We start from the raw sequence: 23923 nt of genomic DNA, 5'->3' as shown, positions 1-23923 counted from the left end.
GTAGAGATTGAAGTATGCGATGGAGCATCATCCTGTTGCAGAATTTGTCCCTTTTTATGGTTAGGAATGTAAAAGGCAGCTGAGATTTGTTGATATTTTAGACTATTTATGTTGCCTTCCACCCTGCAGATCTCTCGCACACCCCCATACTGGATGTAACCCCAGTCCATGATTTTGCCACCACCAAACCTTTGTGGAAAAAGGTGGATTTTTCAGATGAATCTTCCATTGAATTACACCACAGTCGCTGCAAATATTGCAGGAGACCTACTGGAGCCCGCATGGATCCGAGATTCACTCAGAAAACAGTGAAGTTTGGTGGTGGCAAAATCATGGTCTGGGGTTATCTCTGCAGAAAATTTTTGCAGTTTTGAAAGCTTGACATTTTCATACCACGGTATACCTTGAAACCAGTAATCGGCACACGTCTGGATACCACACGCTCTCTCGCAGGCATACATGTGACAAACCTTTGCCAAACAATGGCAGAGCGAGAGGACTTGGCTTAGGAAAAGGAGGGTGTGTGCCGTTCTGTTGGATGACCTGATTGGAGTATAAACAGCAGCCCAGGAAGTGCCGAAGTAAGAAAGTGAGAGGAAGAGAGAGAGTGAGGGGAAAGAGGGAGGGAAAAGTGTGCGGTTCAGTTGGGAAGGAGCGGAAAAAGTTTTCGGGACTGTCGGGTTTGGACGCCCTTAAGAGCGAAGGTGAGTAATCGAAGAACTCCCAAATTCTTTGTTTGACATAACTTATTTGTTGTCATTTTTATCTCTACGGAAAAGGGAATTTCCTTTGGGGATCTTTGTCTTTACTGCTCTGTTGCTTCCATCTGCCTCTGAAAGCTTGTTTTGCATACCTGTTGTCTTGTTTTTTGTGTTTTGTTTTTTTTTGCCCTGATCTGAACTGCAGCCAACCATTCAGTAAAGCAAAAAAGGAGGGAGGAAATTCTAATGTGTGTGTGGCTGTGTCTAATTAAACTAATGGGAGTGCAGGGGTAGGGGGTGCGAGGGTAGTTATGTGAACCCAAAACAAGATATGTTGCAAATGAAGCGAGTTAACGAAGCTATCCGATCTGTTGCTTGCGTTGTCGTCCTCCCGCCGCATAGTCATCACTCCTGAAGTGCTCACCTCCCCTTACAGATCACGAGGAAGCTGACGGTTAAACGGCCGATTGCGGCTCAGGCTCGCATGAGATTTGGCCGTGCGTGTCCGAGTTTGCTCAGGAGGATCAAACGCACGGTGTGATTTTCCCACGGGGGGAGACGCGCTTCTTGCGAGGAGTTATTTTGCAGCCTCAAAGACTCCTTTTATCTGATCTAATGGCAGAGTAATGTATTTGTCTTTTGATTTTGTGTAAACTGAGAATGAATCGTGGGGAATGTCGTTGACAAGGCAATTTTGAGAGGCAAATTGAAAGGACTGGGGTGTGAACTTACTGTAGCATTAACAGGGCATGAAACTGAGTTATTGTCTGACTTGATTTTAAAAGGTCTCATCACACTGTGTGTGGTCAGATGAGAAAATTATGTAGACTTTATACCACATGGCACACATATAATGACAATTGTGTCTGTTTCATTCTGCTTCAAATCAAAATCAGCAAAACTGACTGTTGTACAGGTAGTCCCCGGGTTACGACGTACTCGACTTACGCGGTTTTGACTTTACGATGCCAGAGTCTTGTTTGCCATTTTGTCCCCAGTCTTTTTTTTCTTTTATTTATTTTTTGTCGCACAAACAGTACCTAATTGTACCTGTAGGAATTTAACCTTTTAGCCAGATTGACATAATCACGCCAGCCAAACCGCCGGAACGTACTGGCGCAATTCCAACGACCCGGGCTGGCTGAATACCAACAACCCACCAACAACCCAGCCAAAAGGCCAAACTCTGTGCGTTCACCTTAGTTTTAACTCCTTGTACTGACTCCATTTTTAAAGCTGGAAATAGGCTCTGAAACACAAGTTGGCAATCAGACAGCAAGGCATAAAAGCAAATAGACCCAGACGAAGAGAAAAGCTTGCTCCAGGGTCACCGTATCACAAGTCAACAAAAGATTCCCGAGAGAAATGACAACTTTTCGTTAAACATTGTCTTTTAAAGGCTCTGGTGAGGCGGGCTGTGGTCCGGAAGGACTGTGTGCTTGGGCGTTGTTCAGGGTTATTGTTTGTTGTGGATTGGGCAGGAGACTTCGGGCGTTATTGTTGTCAGGGCAATTCGTGACCTGTATGTGAATAAATCGAGTGATTCGAGCATGTCTGTGCAACAGGAATATCAGCTTGTAGAGATCGCAAATCACGGCGACCTTAAACGTAGATTTGAGACAACAACTCTCCTGAGGTTCTGGATTAAAGTCATTTCGGAATATCCTGACATCGCTTGGAGAGCACTGAAAATTGTGCTACAATTTCCATCAAAGTATATTTGTGAAGCGGGCTTCTCTCACTCTCCCATCTCGGGGCCATCTTGTCTCAACGAAACAAGCTTTGGCCCCCCACTGATTCAGCGGGTGAGTTGTATTTTCCCTGCACTTAACACGACGGGGCTAAAAATTTTATTATTTTATATTAGCGGCATTTTTCTGCCGCACATTACCGGTGTTCTGACAAATTTGGCATGCGCATAACGTTAAAATTGACCACGAATGCAGCGATTCCAAAGTACGCACTACAAACTTTCTTTAAAGAAAGGAATATTAACTTACGTTTGCCATGTTAGCTGCACACAACAACTGCACGCAGCTCTCTCACTTAATGACTTTGCAGTGTCGTTAAGCATTAATTTACGCCATTTTCGTGTTGCACATGTATGTTTATGATGCAAATAGTTTTTTAGCACCGTTGGTTAACATTGAGAGTCCAACTGAATATAAAACTGAGCTTTTTTTACCGCCACAAAGCTTTGGGAGCAAGATTTTGTAAGGGTGCAAAATTTGACAGTACACCAGTACGTGAAAAAAGACCCAAAAAGGGTTGGGGACTCCTGCTCTAGCGCATTATCTGATTAACCAACATCATATTAATTCAGTACATTTGTACGCTGCTTGTAACTTCCAAACAGTTCTCAACAATCACATGAAACCTCATCGTTCATGACTCTAGTTGTCTCTCCCAAGTTTCCTGTGCGCTTTGCCCAGTGCTGATGTAGCGAGGAAACTGTTATTAAGTGTAAAGCGACGGCTGCCAGTTCAGTTCAGTCAAGCCCTTCGTCTTTAAATGCAAGCTTGTGAGCTGCTCCGTTTTCACAAGCGATCAGCAGCTCTGATTACCTGGACCGGCGTGTCTCATGCGCCAGGACGCCGAGGTAAACGCTGACCTGAGCGCTTAGCCGACACACGTGGAATTTGATGGCCGCGGCAGGTCATTAAGCGGACGTGGAAAGACACCTGGACTCCTGGCACGGGCCCAAAGGTTGAGGGGAGGGGGAGAGGTATCTCAGAGGTCCGACCAGGTGTTTCTCCGCCCGTCTGTCTGTGCTGTCGTCCTTCGTCTAGGCCCTGAGCCAACTCGTGGTCAAGTCGTATCACTGCAACGTTTCATCAGACCTCATTGAAGGGAGGTTTCGTTTCAACTCCTGCAGCTACTTGAGATAAGACTTAATGAGGTTACCATTAGGGTGTTTGTTTGTTGCATTGCAGTTTTTTTGAGGATTCAAAGTCCAAAAAAACAAGCGGCAGATCAGTACATACATTGGTTTTAGCATTCAGTAGAGGAGCCTAATCATGACATAAATACTCCAAACCCTTATAGAAATGAATGGACCATACCTTTTAATTGGCTCAAGTGTCCAGAGAAACAAAACGTTTCAGCTTTCTTTTTACAGTAGGACGTTTACTTACGAAATTAATTGGTTCTGGAAGTAGTTTCTCAACCTGAAAATTCTGTAAGTAGAGATGTGCTTTCCATGTAAATGCCCTAATCTGTTTCCAAGCCCCCCAAAATTCAGACACAAATCTTTTACAAAGCATAAAAATGCATTGAAGTATGTAATAAATACATGTTACAATTAGATGATTGCACAATAAACAAAATAAGAGTTGTGCATCATGTAAAAAAAAATACAACTAAAAAAAATAATGAATAAAAATGATGATCATTTACCTTTTAATTGCGGTCCTCATCTCCTATTGCCCTCATCCATCACCAATTGTTTGAATTTTTGCACAAATTCGTTGGCTGCTTTGGTGTCGGCGCTACTTGCCTCACCATGCCGGATCACAGAGTGAATTCCATTCCTCTTTTTGAAATTCTGGAATCATCCACGCAATGCCTTAACCTCCCGATGTTGTTCTTGCGCTGATGTTTAAATATCTTGCCGATTGTTGATGTGTTATGGCCATATTCTTTGCTGAGATCAACCAAACTTACCCCTTTTTCGTACGTTTCTACTATCTCTTGCTTTGTTTGTATCGACAAAATAACTCTCCACCCCCCCCCCCAAACGCACGATTGGCTGTTGACTTTACCCACCCCCGACACACACACGCACACTCACACAGCCCCGACAGAAATACATGTCGACAACATGCAGCTTCCTCCGCCCCCTTCGGAGACAAGGGATATTAGTTTTTTTCGGCCAGCAATAGCCACTGTAAGTAATTTAAAAAGACGTCAATGCTGTGGAGGAGGGAAACACGTTACTAATTTTGCAACTGAAAGTCTGACCTGCATCAGAGTTAGCATAGCATTAAACTGTGTGAACTTGCTAACCCGCAAAACTCGAGTAAGGAGCTCCTTAGAAGTGTTCTCCTGTTTGTGTTTTCTACTGTTAACATTAATTAAACTGTGAGAAATGTAGTGAAAATGTACTAGCGTTGCGATCGACTGGTCGATCTTAGCCTATCAATGAATTAGGTTCATATTCGTGAGAATTGTAGCCCTGACCCCCGGTAACCCAATCTGTTTGGTCTTATTAATGTCCCATCTCGAGCAAAAAGTGTACATGCAGGTTATGTTGTGATATCGTCCCTACCAATGCTGAGACCAAACCTACGCCCTTGTCCTCGGAAATAGCCAATGGCAGAGCAGCTATGAGTATGTTACTTTCAGTCAAGTCTGGGAGCTGCGAGACGCTGCCCATAAACATAGCATCCCGTACTGTGGTGTATTTTTGCCTTTCGTAACCTGAAATTTCACTTTTAACGAGGCATTTTCCCCACATTGTGGCGTGTCGTAACCTGAAAATATTGTTTGTAGAGACATGCATAAGTAGGAGTACCACTGTATTTTTAAATGATGTTCAGTTTTCCCTTCTTTAACTCATATGCTCAGAAAACGTATAAATATGTTTTGTTTTTGTTTCAGTGTCCCAAAGATGTATTTATACGTCTTTTACATTTTTTTCCACAAGGGACATCTCTAGGTTCTGATGCAGCTTACTTAGTTCCAAAGCACAATGCTGAAAATCCATTTTAAAGCAATAAAACTAGCCACTGGAGAGCAGTAGCGCATTTTGTAAGACCCGCAACTCGATTCAACTGAACAAATAGCCGGGCCGCATGGCCGGGACGCCGGCGGAAGACGAACGAATGGACGACCAGGCGCGGGAAGTCTGAGCAGGACAACCGGGACCACTAGTGCAGCAGACGAGAGCCCGCGAGGTCGTGCTCGGCCGCTCGGGTCCCCCGCTACCCCCCAGTGTCCCGCCACTCAGCCGGAAACGCGCACGGCCAAACCAGTTCCCACCCAGAAACACAACATGCCCCACACAAGTTCACCAGGCGAACTTCGCCACGAGACAGTGGTCACCACAAAAGAAAGACTCAAAAAAATCCATCTTGATGAGACAGACGGCGATTGTTGTGTATTTGTTACACTTATAAATATTAGAATGATCAGGCCGTTGTGGGTGAACACCGTGTAGCACACGTCTTTAATCTCACTACTTTGCACTGCGCCGCACACATCAAACAAACATATATTCCCCGCAGACCCAGACATGACATGTCAAACAAGGATGTGCTTTCCAGGGCGAACCAATCGATCTATGATGACATGGATCATCCAATCAATATTGTTACAGCGATTAGGGAAAAGTTTACCCCGGCTGTCGTTGCCACAACAGTGTCATCTCTCAGTTCAATAGTTTAGTTATGTGTAAATAAATTGTTATTTTGCAAACAAAAGTTCTATTTATCTTGTTGTTTATGTTATTTTGTAGAAGGAAAACATTATTCAGATGTTTGGGATGTCACAAAAGCAAAAAATAGCTGTGTTGAAGTCAGTTATGTTTGAAATGTATGCTTTATCAAAAAAAGCTCAATTTCTCTTTTTTCATCAGAAATTGGAAAATTGCTCAAACTAAGCTATTTTCTAATGCTGATTTCTAAAGAATGGAAAAAATATATGAACAATTTTTTTTTTTCCTGCTGAAGAGTCAAATTTTTCTTTTGGTGGGTTTTTAGTTTATATAGCAATAGAACATAATTTTCTGTGGGCCTTGCAATATCAGCCAAAATCCAGTAAAACGGCCGGGAGCGAAGGGGGTTGCACCGGTGAAAATGGCTGGGAGTGAATGAGTTAATTAGTTGATGTATAAACATATTCAAAGCCAACTTATTGTAGCTCATTGAGCAGCTGCAATGCTCATCAACTGTCATAGGCCTGAATTAGTCTTAGTTAACATTGTGCCCCCACAGACAGAAATGCAATAACAGCCAGTCTTGCTGGTAATGACTCATTAGTGTCCATCTTTTCCCTTGTGTCCTTCTTTCCCATGCTCGTTTATTTAATTTTTAATATCCATAAATGGACAGGACACTCATTGGAAAGACTTCAAAGCAGTCAGGACCAAGCAAAAATAGCCTCAAATCAAGCTGTTACTTTCCAGAGTATGACTTGGGTAGCCAACACAGATATGATTGTCCAAAAGATGTTTTTCTTATAACTTAGATGTTATCCATGGAAAAGATGGAGAAATTACACCGTTTGTTCACCCACAGATAACATTTCGACTACATAGTGTTTGCCAGTATCTTATCCCATTCCTTTGAATCTGTCTGAAGTTTATGTCCTTGCCACATGCTTCTAGGACTCCACCAATAGTTGAAGTGACTTTTTGTCCATCTCCCCAAGACAAATGTCCTGTAGGCATGAAAGGACACTGGCCCGGCGCTCTTCTGGCACTATTAAACTGCCAAGCTCTATTTATTCCAGTGTAAACATCACCATGCCTCTGTCTCTAGAAGTCTGGTGAATGCTTTACTATAGCTCACAAGGACCCAGTTGTTTCTTAGCGAGCACATTAAGGTGAAGGTCGTATTATGATATGACAAGGCCGAAAAAACCTTGAGAGGTTCACGGTGTGAAAGAAAATGACTTAAAATGGAGTAATCTTCATAAAATCTATGACAGCAATTAAACAACCCGCTGCCTCTTTTTATGATTTCATTCACCCACTTTTTTATGATTCATTACCGCGACATGATTTTGTAATTACATCTCCGCCTGACAATCGCTCCTATCTCAGACATATTGGAATAAAGTGTCCGTTCCTGAAAATCCGGCGAGTCGGGGGATGTTTTTCTTAACCAAGCTATTTTAAGAGGAAACCTGTCTTGTGTCTGCGCACTGTATGTTTGGAGAATTCCTTCCTGTTCTGACTGATAACTCGACAGCACTGTGTAAATACTGAACTTGATGCAAAGTAAGTCCAATCCAATCCCTAAGTCGTTGAAGGATTATATATACAAACATCTTCCATTCCAAACTGTTCGGGACTGATAAAGCACAAGATGAGCCCAAAGAAACATATTGCCAGACATTGTTAAAACCCCAAACAAAGCAAGAACCACAGATGTCCGGACCGTGCAGCTAAAAGCAAACATAGCTTCCTCTTTTCTAGTGAACGTCAGTGTTTAACATCATATACATAGCGCTGGAGTTCCCTTGAACCGTGAACATAGGCGATGTAGTTTATTTGAAATGGGCACTACGTAAACTCTCCAAATGGTGTATATTCCTGGCTGAAAATAAAAAAGCGAGACTAAAAATGCCGACTGGAAGGATGGGAGGAAGGAATAACAAACGATAAATCGCAGTCATATTTTGTAGGGATGCACCCAAACCACTGCAGTACTGTACTTTATTTTTAAATGATGAAGGAAACAGAAACATATTAGCTACGGTTGTGTGATAAAGTAGAACCTTGGCAATCTGGGAATTTCACTTGACACTTTGGCTAGGTTCATACCGTAGGTCATAATGCACAATTCCGATTTTTTTTATCATGTCTGTTTATTTGACATGCCCGTTCAGACTGCCTTTGTCCATTGAGCCTGTTCAAGTATCACGCACGCGCACTAAGTCGCAGTCAGAGATGCGCTGAGCAAACTGACTCGCATGCACATGAGCATAAAAACAAATGACTACACATGATGCACACACATATGGACAGTTTGCACCAACTCTCAGCCGTGTAAGAAATCTTGAAATATTGCTCATTTGGAGCACAAAAAGAAAACCAAACATTCTCAGGCTTACCCCCCCCCCCCATTTTATCTTTTTATGACTGTTTTCAAGCCCATCTCTTCTAAAAGCCGCGTTCAAGCTAGGCGCTAACCAGTGGGGGATTTGTCAATTTTGGGGCCTAAGGCGAACATATCCAGGGGCCCTCTTCTTGGGTCAGGGGTTAAAAAGGTGAGAGGGGTGTGGAGGAAATATGTTCCGGTACACTAGGGCTGTCCTAAACAACAAATTTGCTCCTGATTAGTCAGCCGACTAGTTTTACGATTAGTCGGCTAATGTAATAATGTTCTTTTGTTTTTTACTAACTTAGCAATGAAATTTTTGTTGACGCTTATTAATTCACAAAACCGTTTTGGAACACTTAAATTCTTTAATAAAGTACAAATAATGATGTAAATAACAATAATTAATCACAAATAAACAATGAGGTTAAATGCTGATAGCATTTACTAGTGCAAAAGAATGGAAAGTAACCATATTCAGAACAAGGACTTTGCCTTTCCAACATTATTCAAAACAATTCTTAAAAAAAAAATCTAGCATTATTATTATAGTATACTACTACGTATATATAATAGTAGTAAAATAATTATAATAATTATTCATTGCCAGTCATATTTGTCATAAAGACTGTCATTTGAAAGCTATTCTTAGTGTAGAATCTGTATTCTGTAGTATTTACTCAACATATTATAATATTAATTCTGAAGTATGTGGGATTAACTCCAGAAATTGTTATTTATATGACGAACATGACGGGCTTTTATTATGAAATGTTCACCGGAAGTATAGTACGTTTGCTAAACCGGTAACCGAAAGCTTTACACTCTGTAAAAAAAAACATTCTTCGTCATTGCTTGTGGTGTCACTAATAGATTTTTGATGCTGTTAACCACCTGTTGAGTGTTATTGTATGACTGATTGGAACTGTACTACATTGTTTCGCCACAGGGTGTGCTGTCGTGTATTTTATGTTCGGTGTGAAGAAGAAGAAGAAAGTTAAAAGAGGCATTAGCGTAATTCCATTAGGGAAAAAAGCTTTAAATTAAATTTCGCTGCTTCGAGGACTTGTTTAATTAGAGTGGTGTTATAATGGTTTGTTTTTTAAAAGTGTGTGCATTTAGTTTTACTGATTTGGGTGGATACACTGCTCTTTAGTGGCGGTAGTGAATATGCCATAACTCGTATAACATGGCTGAAAGCATTCATAATTTAGTTTAGAATTACAGTAAATTTAGAATTTGTTTGTTGCAGTATGTGTTTGAACGATTTGTTCAGAGCTTTGTAAATAAATGTTAGCATTTTATGGCATTTAAGCAAGCAGACTTGCTATGCAAGTTCGTCAATTGTTCTTTTGCTGTACTTAGATTGTCATTTTTTTAAAATATATGTTTAAGGCTAAGCTCTGGTATTTGATGCTCATTTACTTTTTTATACGGTTTTAGGCTAAGTTCTGGTATTTTCATTTCGTTTTAAATTAGTTTACTACCCTTGAAATGAAAGTGCAATTGTTCATAGTTTGAAGAAACGCAATTTTATTTTTGTATTCATGTTTAATGCTCTTGAACATGCAATCTGAGCAAGCTTTCGTTTTACATCTCCTTAAATTTATTCTGTTCTGCAAGGCATTAAATATGTTTGTAATCTGATTACTTGATTATTTGAACTAACTAATCAATAGATTAATCGATAGCTGCAGCTAGGCATGTGCCGCTATGAGATTCTGACGATATGATAACCTTAAACAAAAATATCACGGTTTGAAGGTATCATCAGCAGCTCTAAAAAGTGTTACTTTGAGATACAGTAAATGGGTTAAAAAAAAAAAAAAAAAAAAACTTTTTTGCCATTGAATAGGATTTTTGTTTTTCAAAACACATTAAGTAAATAAATAAAATAGATGAAATATTCTAAATAAAATTAAAATAAATGCAGTCCTTTAGGCGAGCTTATACCCACAGCCACGGCTTAACATTATTACCATCAGAACAAAAATAATTGAATTATTTTCCATTAAAAGCATGTGTGTATGACTAGTACCATGTTTACATTATACACACACTCTCTTTCTCAACACAGACAGTTGCCAGAGATAAAAAAAACACGTGTTACCACCGCTAGACACACTAAACACGCTGGAGTTGATTCTCGTCGCTGGTGGGCAACGTTCATGACAGTGTTTACTAATTTTTAATATCTATAAACGCAAAATTATATTGGAGGTATTGCCTCCTCGACAGCCAACCTCCGCAAACATATTTTACATGTCGGCTGGCCCTCCTCCTCTAAGCCGCGGCCATCTGTAACATTTCTGTAGCCGAAGTATTCCGATACCAGCGATTTTTTTTGTCTTCGATGGGGTAAAAAGTTCAGGAGTTTCTCCTCCTCCAGCCATCGTGTAGCACAGCTGACTCACTGACACTGAGCAACAACTGGTGGGGGAGGGTTGAGCCTTGCACCTGCAAGCGAAGGATTTCTCCCTCCATTTTTTTTTTACGTAAAAAATACCTAATACCGTAGGGACGGTATGATGGAATTTTTTTGCGGTTTTGAAACCGTGAAGTTTTTATATCACGGTATACCTTGAAACCGGTAATCGGCGCATGTCTATCTGCAGCGCTAATTAACAGAGCCTCCTCCATGTTTCACTAATGGGACAGTGTACATTTCCGTGACCACTGTTTTTTTCTTCCAGTAACATTTCACCTCTTAGTTTTCTTCAGCGACTTTTTACTTCAATTTTTCCACTGTACACGGTAAGCGTTTTTGCGGTCTAAAAGTTGCTTTGCCTACAGATCCTCCAAGTCTAGACTGCACCTTGGAGTACATCTTTGCCATTCCCGCTCTACCTCAGAAGTCTACTGTTACCAGCGTTAATAAAAGCTAAACGTTTCCCCAGTGGGTAAATATTTAAGTATGCTTTTTGCAGTCGTGAAATTGTATAATAGGTCAGACAAGGTTCTTGTATAATTTCCCTCACAAGAAGTTTTGGGAAAGTGTTGTAAAGATTCTCTACAGATATTAATTAGTATCATGGGGCAGTTGTGGTGTCTCGTAGTCTGTCATTAGGGTTCTTATAAGAAAGGGAAGACTGTGGCTTGGCTTTTCCATTCCCGCAAGATCCCACTACCTTACAGAACATTCCGTGACGTATCCAATGTTTCCATTCATTTTAAGAATGGTAGGAAGAAGGCGAACAGGCCACACTAACACACCATGGTGCCTTTGTGTACTTTATCGCCTTGGTTTTCAAGGTTTCCTTCCTGTTAGGTTTCCTTTTACCAGGGCCTCTCCTTATTTTATTTCATTCTGCTTGATTTTTTTCAGAATTTTTTTGTTGCTTCTTAAAGAAAGCATTATCGGTATCCGCATAGTCAATTGGATTCCTTGAAAGCCAAAGGTCAATTCTCCCCTCACTTGTTGGAGGAGCTTTTTATTAATAGACTCCAAAACATCCTGTTGAGTCCTTCAGCTCTGACAGCTTGATGGAAGACTCTCTCGGCGGAACCGGAGAGAGGCTTAATTATAGTCACACTATTGCACTCTGAATTTACTGCCAGCTTTCATAATGCATGACTTACTTGCAATCAGCGTGCTCCCAATTAGGGCCGACCAATCATGGGAGTTTCACCGCGTCCGGATGATTTTCTTCCACGCTCTCTTTGGTAAACACAGTGCTGAATCGCCAAAACCAAAGTTTGAGTTACCATTGTTCGCTCCAATTCCAGCTAATTTATGGTGAAGTAACCGCCAGTAATTGCAGAGTCAAACCAAGGCATACATACAGTTTCTCTAGAATGTCTCATACAGTGGGGCAAATAAGTATTTAGTCAACCACCAATTGTGCAAGTTCTCCTACTTGAAAAGATTAGAGAGGCCTGTAATTGTCAACATGGATAAACGTCAACCATGAGAGACAGAATGTGGAAAAAAAAAACTGAAAATCACATTGTTTGATTTTTAAAGAATTTATTTCCAAATTAGAGTGGAAAGTAAGTATTTGGTCACCTACAAACAAACAAGATTTCTGGCTGTCAAATAGGTCTAACTTCTTCTAACGAGGTCTAAAGAGGCTCCACTCGTTACCTGTATTAATGGCGCCTGTTTTAACTCATTATCGGTATAAAAGACACCTGTCCACAACCTCAGTCAGTCACACTCCAAACTCCACTATGGCCAAAACCAAAAAGCTTCGAAGGACACCAGAGACAAAATTGTAGACCTGCACCAGGCTGGGAAGACTAAATCTGCAATAGACCCCAATCACGTGACGTCACAACTCCGCCCCCCTGACTGGTGCCGCCATATTATCCGTCAGCTCATCGTGTTTACATATTACCGCTACGTACATTCCTCCTATTACTGCGTGTTTTTCTGCTTGTCTAAGGAATCACCTCCTAGTAAACGAACCCAAAAACCTTCCTGACAATCGTTAACATTGATTAATCAAAATGTTGAAGGCATGTGTGGCGGTTGGTTGCAGTAACAGAGAAGATAAACGGTCATTTTAGTAGTTGCTGTGTGCACATTGTTAAAAGGGCAAATCTCGAAAGCAGCACGGTTTGTTTATCTCGGTCCATGGTGCGTTTGAGTCGACAGCCGTTAGACAGCGGCGAAAACATCAAAATGATGCCAACACGATCGCAGAAATCATCAGACGCAGACTCGTCGCCACGGTCGCGCAGCAAGAAGGTGAGCACAACAACAGATGTGCCGAAAATAGCCGCCCTGCGTGAAATGTCCTCCCTGACGGGAGCGCCCACATGGTAACGACTTTCTTGTACCGTGAATATGTATTATTTTACACTGCTTGAACTAATAAATGTCATACCTGTGTGATTGTCATTGGGATATGGTTGTGAAAACCTGCAGACTAATACATTTATGTTCAAAGATGGTTATGTGGCCCAATCCACGATTTGTTACTAAAATACAGTACTAATATTTTGTGTAATCTAATTATTTAAAACTGATCTTGCAGTCGTAAATCCATTACTGTAATGCGTCCATGAAAACATTTGATGTTTTCACGTGAATAAAGCGTTATAAATAAGCACTCCCGTCAGGGGGGACATTTCACGTGGGGCAGCTATTTTTCGGCATGCACCGGCCCGTTGTCGATCAAGTTTCATTTTACAATTGTGACAAGGGTGACACTCAGCTGAACAAATGTCGGTTTATATTCGGGCCTGTGCCGATTTTGGGTACCCGACTCCTCATCGTGACATAAAATGGAGTATGCTTGGAAATTTTGTGGTCTCAGGACGAGCTCTGACGCACGGGACAGGACCAGATGGGGGGAAACATTGGTTTGGGCATCAAATATGGATCTGGCGACTGGATCGACCGAAGCTTTTCCAAATGACGGCTTTTATGCAACTCATCCAATGAGTTTACAGCGTCTGAAAGCACCTGGGCTTCCATAATTTGCAAGTGAATCCACCTTTAGAAACTACGATCATTGACAATACAGACACACAATGACGGACATGATGGCGGCACAATACAGCAATCACGTGATTGTGTGACGTTGGTGATTGGGGTCTATCGGTAAAACGCGTGGTGTAAAGAAATCAACTGTGGGAGCAATTATTAGAAAATGGAAGATACAAGACCACTGATAATCTCCCTCGATCTGGGGCTCCATGCAAGATCTCACCCCGTGGCGTCAAAATGAGAACAAGAACGGTGAGCAAAAATCCCAGAACCTCACAGGGGGACCTAGTGAATGACCTACAGAGAGCTGGGACCACAGTAACAAAGGCTACTATCAGTAACACAATGCGCCGCCAGGGACTCAAATCCTGCACTGCCAGACGTGTCCCCCTGCTGAAGAAAGTACACGTCCAGGCCCGTCTGCGGTTCGCTAGAGAGCATTTGGATGATACAGAAGAGGACTGGGAGAATGTGTTATGGTCAGATGAAACCTAAATAGAACTTTTTGGTAGAATCACAGGTTCTCGTGTTTGGCGGAGAAAGAATACTGAATTGCATCCGAAGAACACCATACCCACTGTGAAGCATAGGGGTGGAAACATCATGCTTTGGGGCTGTTTTTCTGCAAAGGGACCAGGACGACTGATCTGTGTAAAGGAAAGAATGAACTGGGCAATGTATCGAGAGATTTTGAGTGAAAATCTCCTTCCATCAGCAAGGGCATTGAAGATGAGACGTGGCTTGGTCTTTCAGCATGACAATGATCCCAAACATAGAGCCAGGGCAACAAAGGAGTGGCTTCGTAAGAAGCATTTCAAGGTCCTGGAGTGGCCTAGCCAGTCTCCAGATATCAACCCCATAGAAAATCTGTGGAGGGAGTTGAAAGTCCGTGTTGCCCAATGACAGCCCCAAAACATCACTGCTCTAGAGGAGATCTGCATGGAGGAATGGGCCAAAATACCAGCAACAGTGTGTGAAAAGCTTGTGAAGAGTTACAGAAAACGTTTGGCCTCGGTTATTGCCAACAAAGGGTACATAACAAAGTATTGAGATGAACTTTTGGTATTGACCAAATGCTTATTTTCCACCATGATTTGAAAATAAATTCTTTAAAAATCAAGCAATGTGATTTTCTGTTTTTTATTCCCACATTCTGTCTCTCATGGTTGAGGTTTACCCATGTTGACAATTACAGGCCTCTCAAATATTTTCAAGTGGGAGAACTTGCACAATTAGTGATTGACTAAATACTTATTTGCCCCACTGTATCTCAAGCAGATTTGATGCAGAAACGATCATTTTGCTCACTTTTATATCTGTATAGGGATTCAGTACATTTTTATAGCATCTATTTTTTGGAGGTTTGTTGCTTGTTGCAGCTGGCGAGCCTTAATGAGCAGCTTGTTTTAGAGCAAAGCAAACAGTAAAAGCCGTGGCTTGTAAATGCCGAACAATGCGCCGAGAGATACTAAAGTGCCACGTTAAAGCTGAAGGGGACCATAAAACCAGGATAGCGATAATTTCCGGTGACCGCGAAGAAACCCGGTCGAAGATTCGTACATAAATCCACCCGTTGTTGGAATAATGGTATCATTATTCATACAAGACGATGGAGATGTTTTTTGTCTGTTGGGTATTTTCGAATGAGGAGGAAACATCGAATCAAACTGTGCACAATAAACACAAAAAACGACATGAAGATGCAGATAAACAATCGTTCTAATTGGGCGCAGTGAGACCATCTTGCCGCTCCAAAACACAACTCGAAAAGAGATATTTATTGCAGTTTACTGCATTTAAATAAATGAATAAAAACACAGCTAAAAACACTGGTAAGGTGAGACATCCAATTCACCAGTTGTGGATGAAGTACTCACTTTTTTTTTTTTTTTTACTGAAGAAAAAGTACAGATACAGGGGCAAAAAATACTTAAAAGTACAAGTAGCGAAGAAATACTCAAGTAAAAGTACAAAAGTACTTGTTTACTTAAAGTAACTTGTTTGTTACTTTACAAATAAAAAGTAAAAGTTTTTTTCTCCCGATACAAATACAGGTAGTCACCGGGTTACGACTGACCCGACTTGCCCGATTTCGACTTCACGATGCCAGAGTCTCGTTTTTTGTTTTAAATACTGACTTTTTTTTTTGTGACGCATGCTTTTATTTTGACGTAGGAAGCGTAGAACAGGAAGCGAGCGCATGTACAGACGCGCCTACCCCAGACACGCTCACACAGAACAGCCGAGTGACAGAGGTGACAGCCTGCGTGCACATTTGTTGTTTGTGAAGCATCCAGAGTAAGGGTGTGGAAAATAATCAATATGGATTGTGGTCGAGATAAAAAGGTGCGCGATGCGAGTGTATCGATTCATTCAGCGTATCTCGGTGCAAAGATGGCGTAAAATCAAGATGGATTTGTTCGCTGTGTGTTTTATCAGTAATCTTCAACATTGAATCGATATTTTCCACGATGTACTGCATTCTGTCCTTTTTTCCGAGGTGTCTTGAATGCACCATCACTATTTTGCGATTTGTTTCAATACGGACGGACGCCGTAGGCAGGGCGCACACACACTCTCTCTGTTAGCTAGTGCTACAAGTTAATATGGCGGAGGGTAGCAGCAGTGGCGCTGAAGATGATCAGATTTTCAATGCACTCTCAAAGTTCAAATCAGTCGTTTGGTTGTACTATGGATTATACAAGAAAGATGGCTGACTTGACAAGACTCACACAAAGGCAGCACAACAAACATGGGAACTCATTTGAAGAGACAGCACTTGAAAATATTAGAGAGGCATGTAATTGTCAACATGGGTAAACCTCAACCATAAGAGACAGAATGTGGGGAAAAAAAACAGAAAATCACATTGTTTGATTTTTAAAGAATTTATTTGCAAATCGTGGTAAATAAGTATTTGGGCAATACCAAAAGTTCATCTCAATACTTTGTTATGTACCATTTGTTGGCAATAACGCAGGCCAAACGTTTTTTGTAACTCTTCACAAGCTTTTCACACACTGTTGCTGGTTTTTTGGCCCATTCCTCCATGCAGATCTCCTGTAGAGCAGTGATGTTTTGGGGCTGTCGTTGTGCAACACGGACTTTCAACTCTGGAGATCTGGAGACTGGCTAGGCCACTCCAGGACCTTGAATTGCTTCTTATGAAGCCACTTCTTTGTTGCCCTGGCTGTATGTTTGGGATAATTTGTCATGCTGAAAGACCCAGCCACATCTCATCTTCAATGCCCTTGCTGATGGAAGGAGATTTTCACTCAAAATTTCTCAATACATGGCCCCATTCATTCTTTCCTTTACACAGATCAGTCGTCCTGGTCCCTTTGCAGAAAAACAGCCCCAAAGCATGATGTTTCCACCAACATACTTCACAGTGGGTATGGTGTTCTTCGGATGCAACTTAGTATTCTTTCTCCTCCAAACACGAGAACCTGTGTTTCTACCAAAAAGTTCTATTTTGGTTTCATCTGACCATAACACATTCTCTGAGTCCTCTTCTAGATCATCTAAATGCTCTCTAGCGAACCGCAGACGGGCCTGGACGTGTACTTTCTTCAGCAGGGGGACACGTCTGGCAGTGCAGGATTTGAGTCCCTGGCGGCGCATTTTGTTACTGATAGTAGCCTTTGTTACTGTGGTCCCAGCTCTCTGTAGGTTATTCACTAGGTCCCCCCATGTGGTTCTGGGATTTTTGCTCACCGTTCTTGTCATCATTTTGATGCCACGGGGTGAGATCTTGTATGGAGCCCCAGATCGAGGGAGATTATCAGTGGTCTTGTATGCCTTCCATTTTCTAATAATTGCTCCCACAGTGGATTTCTTTACACCAAGCGTTTTACATATTGCAGATTCAGTCTTCCCAGCCTGGCGCAGGTCTACAATTTTGTCTAGGGCTGCAGCTATCGAATATTTTAGTAATCGAGTAATTGACTGAAAATTCTCTCGATTAATCGAGTAATCGGATAAAACAAATATATTTTTAGGTGAAGAGCAATCATAAATATACATGAGAAAACAAGACATTTCATCTAATCTTGAACCATTTTCAGTCAATCAATGTCTTTATTTTCAATGTACAGTATATTGTTGAAAACAGCCAACAATTGCATCTCAGATGTTACTAGAATAAAAAAAAAAAGACTAATTCACTGCTTTCACTCAAAAAACCTTGAGATCTTATTAAAAAAAAAATGCCGTTACGCTTGATAACACACATCATTAAAAGTAAGGATTTTTTCCCCACGTGTTTCAACTGAATTTCTATATGTGTCAAGCCATTTTTAAGTTCTAGTTAAGTTTTAAGTTAGTCTAAACTGTAAGTCCTGATGGGATTTTGAGTTTTTGCAGTGTTCAAAATAAATGTATGATACAGGCTGTATTGGAGCACATTAGGAACCAGTGCTACTTAGTGTTTTATCCAGCAATGACTACTGAGCTAAAATTGATAGTTAGCATTATTGAGTTTTTATTTTACACCCTCATCACTCCACAACGCTATGTCATGTTAAAGCCTGGATGTAAGACACGTTAGCCACGCATCAACAGTGGTCATAATTAATAGAAACCTAGCCCTCCGCTGGGCTAACGTTACGTGAGCTAGTGACAGTAACGTTAATCTTTATTTATTAGCGCTTAGCACTCTTTATTAGCGCTTAGCGCTCTACTGCTTTAAGATGGCGGCTGTTTACTAACACTGCCCAGACGCGGCCGAGTTTGTTATTTCGCATCTAGTTCAACATACATGTGATCTCTATGAGACTCATCAGACGCTACCTGCTACCAACATAGCATCGTGCGGGCTAGTATTTAGCAACGTCGGTGTCGTTTGTAGCAGCTGTCGGTTGCAGTAAGTTTTAAGCTTCTTCCTTTACGCACGTGACATCAGCGCGTTGTCCCGCATTAAAAGTAGTCGGAGCAAAACGTGATGCTTAGAGCTGTCAAAATAAACAATTACTCGAGGTGAATAAAATTACTCGGATCAGTTTTTAAACTGGAGTTGCTCGAGTATTCGTTTCAGCTCTAACTTTGTCTCTGGTGTCCTTCGACAGCTCTTTGGTCTTGGCCATAGTGGAGTTTGGAGTGTGACTGACTGAGATTGTGGATAGGTGTGTTTTATACCGATAATGAGTCAAAACAGGTGCCATTAATACAGGTAACGAGTGGAGCCTCGATAGACCTCGTTAGAAGAAATCTTGCTTGTTTGTAGGTTACCAAATACTTATTTTACTCTCTAATTTGGAATTAAATTCTTTAAAAATCCATCAATGTGATTTTCTGTTTTTTTTTTTTTCACATTCTGTCTCTCATGGTTGAGGTTTACACATTTTGACAGTTACAGGCCTCTCTAATCTTTTCAATTAGGAGAACTTGCACAATTGGTGGTTGACTAAATCCTCATTTGTCCCACTGTACGTATTGTAAAATGTAGTGAAGTAAAAGTCAAGATTACCTCCACTGCACACACACATGCAATATAACCCCTCCCATGTGATACTAGTCAACCATTCAAATGTTTTTGTTTTTCTGTCAGAGCAACATCGTGATTGGAGCGAGTGGGTTCTTGCAAAGTTTTCATTGAAGATTTTAATTGAGTTAGTGTTCTCTCTGTGACATTTCTGTCGTGCACATGTTGGCTCATAAGTTTGCATCATTTCCTCCCTCGGAGGTTGTGTGTCCCAGTAAGCTGGATTCACTACTGCTTTGATCAGCGAAGAGTCCCGTTGCTAATCCTCTTGAGCTGTGGATGTTTGCCCGGGACACACACACATTTTCAAATTGTGATTAAAAAGCAGATGTGAAGGCCCTGCCAAAAAAAGGGAGAAAAAATGTTGGGAGAAATTAAATAGGAAGTGACATAACTCTTACATGTCCAACTTTGGATGCGTTTTTACAAATGTTGGGAGCCACGCAAATCCTTCAAACATCACTGCCTCACGAACAGTTTTTAATTTGCATGACACAAAAATTGCCCGAAAAGACACGGGATGTCTACCATGCAGCGAGCAATTCGGCCAAGCAACGCGTCATTTGGTCTCTAATGATCCATCAAAAAGAAACTATTTTAAGAGATGTCTTCTAATTATTACATTTCGAGTCGTGCACACTCAGTTTTTGCCGCTTTTGCTTTTAGTCTAAACTCCAGTGACGTTGCTTTCAGAACCACAATTGGCATCATCTCTAATCCTTATTTTTATTACCGACTGGGATTTGGGTAATGTAAATACTCTCACCTAGTCAGTACCCCTCATCTTTTTAAATAGCTCACAGGGCTTAGCCGCAAATCTCTTTCACGCTGGCTTTTGAGCACTAATAAACAAGCGGATGGGCTTTTCATCACGACGCATTCAGAAGAGCGGAAAAGCGGCACGAGGGGCAGGAAGAAAAGGAACGGTACTTGAACGTCTATTCGGTTCCTCCCTGCATTACATCACTGGGATACTTCGGCACTGATGACATCGTCGATTTTGCGGAGGGTGGGGCTGTCCCTGAGGATGATGTCATTAATAACCAATCAGACCTTACCAAAAAGTCTGGTAATGCGCTTCATTATGGAGCTGTGGAGCCTTTATGTTCTGACATTACACTTTGGACTCGGATTTATGGTTATAATAAATATATTTGACTCATTTTGCTGCTCATCGTGCGCAATTTGGCTGTAAAAGGCTGTGGAGATTTGAAAAAAAAAAAGGGAAAAAACTGATGAAATATCAAATTAACATCGGATGAGAAAAGGCTGGCAAACCGTTTACCTTCTCGCAGACGCTAGTTTTAATGATAATCTTCTGAAAATGTCATCTGTTTTTACAATCTGTTAAATCATAGTAACTTGGTAAGCTCAAATGTCATTTTCCACTGACAACTTGAGTTGTTAAAAGTCACAGACAGCTAAGTGTGGAAGTTTTAATGCTCTTGCTCCTGAGAAGTTGACTTGCTTTACCGCCACGCATTAAAGCACCATTCTCTGTTTAATGATCAGCAGTCAAATAGGCTACCTAACTGCTATCTGGACATTCTTTTTTTTGTAGTTTGTCGATGACTCTTTAACTCTTCAGGCCAGTAATTCTAAAACTTCAAATACTTTCACTAACTGTTGTTGAATAATGATTCAGTAAATATTGACTGTTTAAAATGTAACAGTTCCAGAGGTGGGTATTAATGTGTTACAAGTACTCTGTTACATTTACTTGAGTAACTTTTTGAGAAATATGTACTTCTAAAAGTAGTTGTAATAAGCCGTACTTTTTACTTGAGTAGAATTGTGAAGAAAAAAACGTGGCTCTTACGCCGCTACTTTGGGTTACACAAAGGTTACATTTTTCCTTTTCATTGAACAAATTAGGATTCTTTATTTTTTTTTTGCCAGGGATGCCAAGAGTAGCTCAACTAATTTTACCAATGAGACGCCGCAACAATAATCATACTCCATTAAACCAATCAGAAGCAAGCTTGCCATTCTATAATCACGCCAGCCTGTTCAATCAATCACGTGGTGTCTTTAAAGCACCATAAAAAATGAAGTATTTGACATAGAGCGCTGCCCTCAACATGACTTGAAAGCGCGGATTTAAACCTCTCTCCTAGTTTTATTTGGCGCCATGGAAAACTGGGGATATGATCGTGTTAATTTCATAATAGTAACTATGAAGGAACTACCGTATTGGCGCGACTATAAGACGGTGTTTTTTGCATTGAAATAAGACTGAAAAAGTGGGGGTCGTCTTATATTCGCGGTCTAGACATTATACCCGTTCACGACGCTAGATGGCGCCAGATGTCATTGAGCGAATGCTGAACTTGAGGAGTAATATTCTGTCATGATAGATCTCAGCTACTCTCAAGTTTAACCTTTTTGCATTATTTTATTGCAATGTTTTTCCTTATTCAGATTTTTTTCAAGACTGCAGTTACAGTTAGACCTCACTTTGATGGTTATTGCAGTTATTGCAATTTTGTTGTTTTATCACAATAGATTGGTTTATTTACATTTCAAAAATCATAAGCCATTCATTTACGAATGTGATTGCACTTTAGTTTACATATTTAAATGTTCAGATGTTAAGATTTGAATGAGGCGAAATAACATGCTTTTTCTCTCAAATATATTGTTGTTATTATTGTTTGTTTCAGATGTACTGTAATTATTTTCTGTATAAAAATTAATTTGGTGTTCAAGAAGTCTTTTTTTTTTTTTTTTTTTTTTTCAAACTTGAGTCTTGAAAAAGGGGGGGGTTTCTATAATCAGGGCCGTCCTATATTCGGGCCAATACGGTATTCAAACTAGGAGCTATTTTCTCCACTAGAGGGCACTCAAGCTCTTTGGACAAACAATGCTTCTGTTCCGTCTTTTTTTTTTTCTCTCACCAAAATGTAATGTTTTTTTTTTTGTATTTCTTTGGCTTAATGTGGTTATGTAATGGGTTATCATCAGTGTTGGGAATAACGCTGTTATAAATAATGCCGTTACATAACGGTGTTATAACGGGGTAATCTAACTAATTATTTTTTCCGCCGTTACAACGCCGTTACCGTTACTTTCGGTCATAAGCGTTACTTACTTTGAATAAATTGAAAAAACTACCAGCCATAGCGAGTCTACTCTGCTCTGTTTATTTGTCATCCAAGACTTTGGGTGCGTTCAGGTTCATGGCAATGAAAATAGTAAACACACATAGCCTACCTTTGCAAGAACGATGGAGTTGCCGTTTGATACGGTCATAATGTGAAGGTCCTGCACCCATCCGCAGCAAAACTGTTCGTAGCTTTGTAGCGATTTGTAATTTCGGAATCGCTGATGAGTTTGGGAACATACACCAAACAATAAATACAGCAGAACGTCCATTTCGCGTACTTTTGGAAGCCCATCGACATCTTTACTCCATTTGTCTTCGGCTTGCTCGTAAGGGTCAACATTGTTCACATCCTTAAGTTTGATCACATATCTGTTCTTCGCCTTAGTAACGAGTTTGTCTCTATCGAACTGGCAAGTTAAAGTTTAATGTCCCGCGAGCCAGACTTGCTTCCAATATGACTGCGTTGTTGTCAAATCTCAGATGATCCCCCATTCTGTGACATAAACGCTCCAGCCTAATAGCGCAAGTACTTCAGAGCCGGTGTTTTCACACACAAACCGGAAAAGCACTTGCGGCAAACACACACACGCAAAACAGATGCAGAGGGATATGATGGCGGAGCATTCAGAGGAAAATTTGTCCTTTACGAGGTGGAGATATAAACACTATTTCAAGTTGGTCGAAAATAAAGGAAAGAACGTGCATGTAAAGTGTAATTTATGTCCCTGGGCAAAGCTTTTGTCGACATCTGTGGTAAACAATTCAAATCTATTTATTTTTATTGTACTTGAAGTGTAGGATAAATCTGTTGCTGGTGAGGTGCAATAAATATTACAAGGTTCTATAACACAATTACCTGTCTGTTCTTCTCTATTCAACTGACTCGAATACTGCTCAGAAAATTTCAAATTCTTTGACATACAAAAACTTATTTTTAAAGTAACTGAAATAGTTACTTTCCCTGGTAACTAGTTACTTTTACTATAGAGTAATTCAGTTACTAACTCAGTTACTTTTTGGAAGAAGTAGTGAGTAACGAATTACTTTTTTAAAGTAACGCGTCCAACATTGGTTTTTATAAGAAAAGTTCATGAAAAATAATTTTAAAAAATACTAAAGAAATTGTTTTAAAAACAAATCAATCAAAAATAAGCAGTTACAATGTTACTCATTACTTGAGTATTCTTTTCACTGGATACTTTTGTACTTGTACTTGAGTAATTTTTTTGGATGACTACTTTTACATTTAGTTGAGTAATATTATTTTGAAATAACGCTACTCTTACTTGACTTCAATTTTTGGCTACTCTACTCACCTCTGAACAGTTCTTAAAAATGTAATGCGAAACACAAATAAACTGTACTTATGCAGTAATTTGTTCACGTACCACTAGAGAGAGGTTACCTAGCACTAGTGGCACTTGTACTGCACTATAT

At 40.5% G+C, this 23923-nt stretch overlaps 1 protein-coding gene across 8 annotated transcripts in view; it reads left to right on the top strand.

Annotated features, from left to right (window-relative positions):
- The window catches only part of si:ch211-285f17.1 (sickle tail protein), a 171316-nt gene that overhangs the window by 32188 nt on the left and 115205 nt on the right, over positions 1 to 23923 (top strand). Inside the window, exon 1 of one of the 8 annotated variants that reach the window (XM_057824074.1) lies at positions 600 to 704. The exons of the other annotated variants lie outside the window; for them this stretch is intronic. The gene's annotated coding sequence lies outside the window, so the exon portion shown is untranslated. Of the gene's footprint in view, positions 1 to 599; positions 705 to 23923 lie in introns of those variants that run through there. 8 annotated transcript variants of the gene reach the window in all.

This window comes from Corythoichthys intestinalis, chromosome 20, assembly GCF_030265065.1.
Source record: "Corythoichthys intestinalis isolate RoL2023-P3 chromosome 20, ASM3026506v1, whole genome shotgun sequence".
NCBI lineage: Eukaryota > Metazoa > Chordata > Actinopteri > Syngnathiformes > Syngnathidae > Corythoichthys > Corythoichthys intestinalis.
Note: the sequence above shows the minus strand (reverse complement) of the source record. Positions and strands in the feature narration are given on the sequence as shown.